Source organism: Notothenia coriiceps, unplaced genomic scaffold (assembly GCF_000735185.1).
Source record: "Notothenia coriiceps isolate Sejong01 unplaced genomic scaffold, NC01 NC01_scaffold00004047, whole genome shotgun sequence".
In the NCBI taxonomy this organism is placed as follows: Eukaryota; Metazoa; Chordata; class Actinopteri; order Perciformes; family Nototheniidae; genus Notothenia; species Notothenia coriiceps.
In genome coordinates this window covers 8,315-9,914 of record NW_011336748.1, presented here as the reverse complement: position 1 = coordinate 9,914, position 1,600 = coordinate 8,315, and positions in this window count along the sequence as shown.

Sequence of the window (1,600 nt, the reverse complement as noted above, 5' to 3'; positions counted from 1 at the left end):
AAAAAATGCATTGCTTTTTGAGGAAGGAACCGGAAGTGCTAAAAATGCTAACTTATTTCCGGGCTTTACGACGCGTCAATGCGGTGTTCACTGGAGTCCAGCACCTCAGCACCCCCACTCAAAATACCTTCCCGCGCCTCTGAAAGCAGGTGTGTAGTCGGGGAGGGTGCACAGCTGATTGCAGCAGGTGAGTGGAGGTTGAGCCGGGAGCCAGGAGTGACAGCCACCACGCACACACAAACAACACAGACAGGGGGAAACAAACAAACACAAAGGAGACGGCTGGAGCAGTACAGCCACCACAGCGTTACCTAATGCAACTCCCACACTACGTCTTACGGTGCCGTGTACCGGAGGGGATAGAGAGAGAGAGCAGCGAAGGGGGGGGGGGAAGACAGAAGTAATACGGTTTCCTGATAAAGCTGTGGAGAGTATGTGCTGCAGGGAGGTGGATGCACAATGCACCCAGGAACGAACGCTAGCTCCGGTCCTTTTTACTGTGGACTCGATGTCCTGACAGGCTGGTATTTGTGCAACCTGCACAAACACAATACTGCACCATGATTACAAATGGTGAAATACAATGTAAAACTACCGAAAAATACCAGCTCCTTAAAACACAACCGCTCTACTCAACGAAACTCTACTATACCCGCGGTCAGAGAGCGGAGATGTGTCCCCTGCGTGATGTAATATGACGCGTTTGACGCATGACCTTAAAAAAAAGCCGTTTTTTAAGAGCAGAGCTCAAAATTGCTCCTTTCCCTCTGAATTCCTGCCCTTATGTCTCGTAAAACATATCAAATCCTGCATTCACTTTTTTAATTGTAATTTTCAAGCAAATTTAAGCATAAATGTAGAAAAAATAAAAACCTGCAAGATGCTCTTTAAGTATAGATTAGGGTAAATAGTCACTACATACAGTATATTGTATCTCAATTCCAAACTATACAGATAATATTATGAAGCATCGCAGGCAGGCATATTGAACTGCAATTTCATATACGTCACACTCTACAAACACACCCTTTCAATTCGGCGGTTTATTTAAGATGTGAGGTTTCCCCATCTTCCTCCTTTCAATGTGCTCTATGTGTTTGTGTGTGTTTTGCTTTTTTCTTCACACAAAATAATAAAAGACCACCCTGCACAAAAAAATGTGTCCTTATATAATTTACCTTTTAGTCAAAAATTGGAATGGGTCAACTTGACCCCAAATCTGCAATGTGGTTTATCTGAAGATATTGATTACTTTTTGTCTCAACAGATGATCTAAGCAGGCTTTGCTTTTACTGCGGGATGGAGGAGCAGGATGAACAACATTGGGTAACTAATTTCCTATTGCACATTACAAATAAAGAAAATTAGCAGAAATATGTTTCCAGACTTTATCAACATAACATTTGCGTTGGTAATTGCTACTATATTTGGCATCTTCAGCATTAACTGATAAAGGATTAATGTTTTGCTTGTTTTTCCGTACAATTTTTGTTAGAAATGCGCCCGACGGCCCCACCACTGGCCACCCCCCCCGACCACCGCCATCACGAAACAATCAACACGGGGGACCACCCCGCACGCCGCGCCTCCGTGCGGCCCC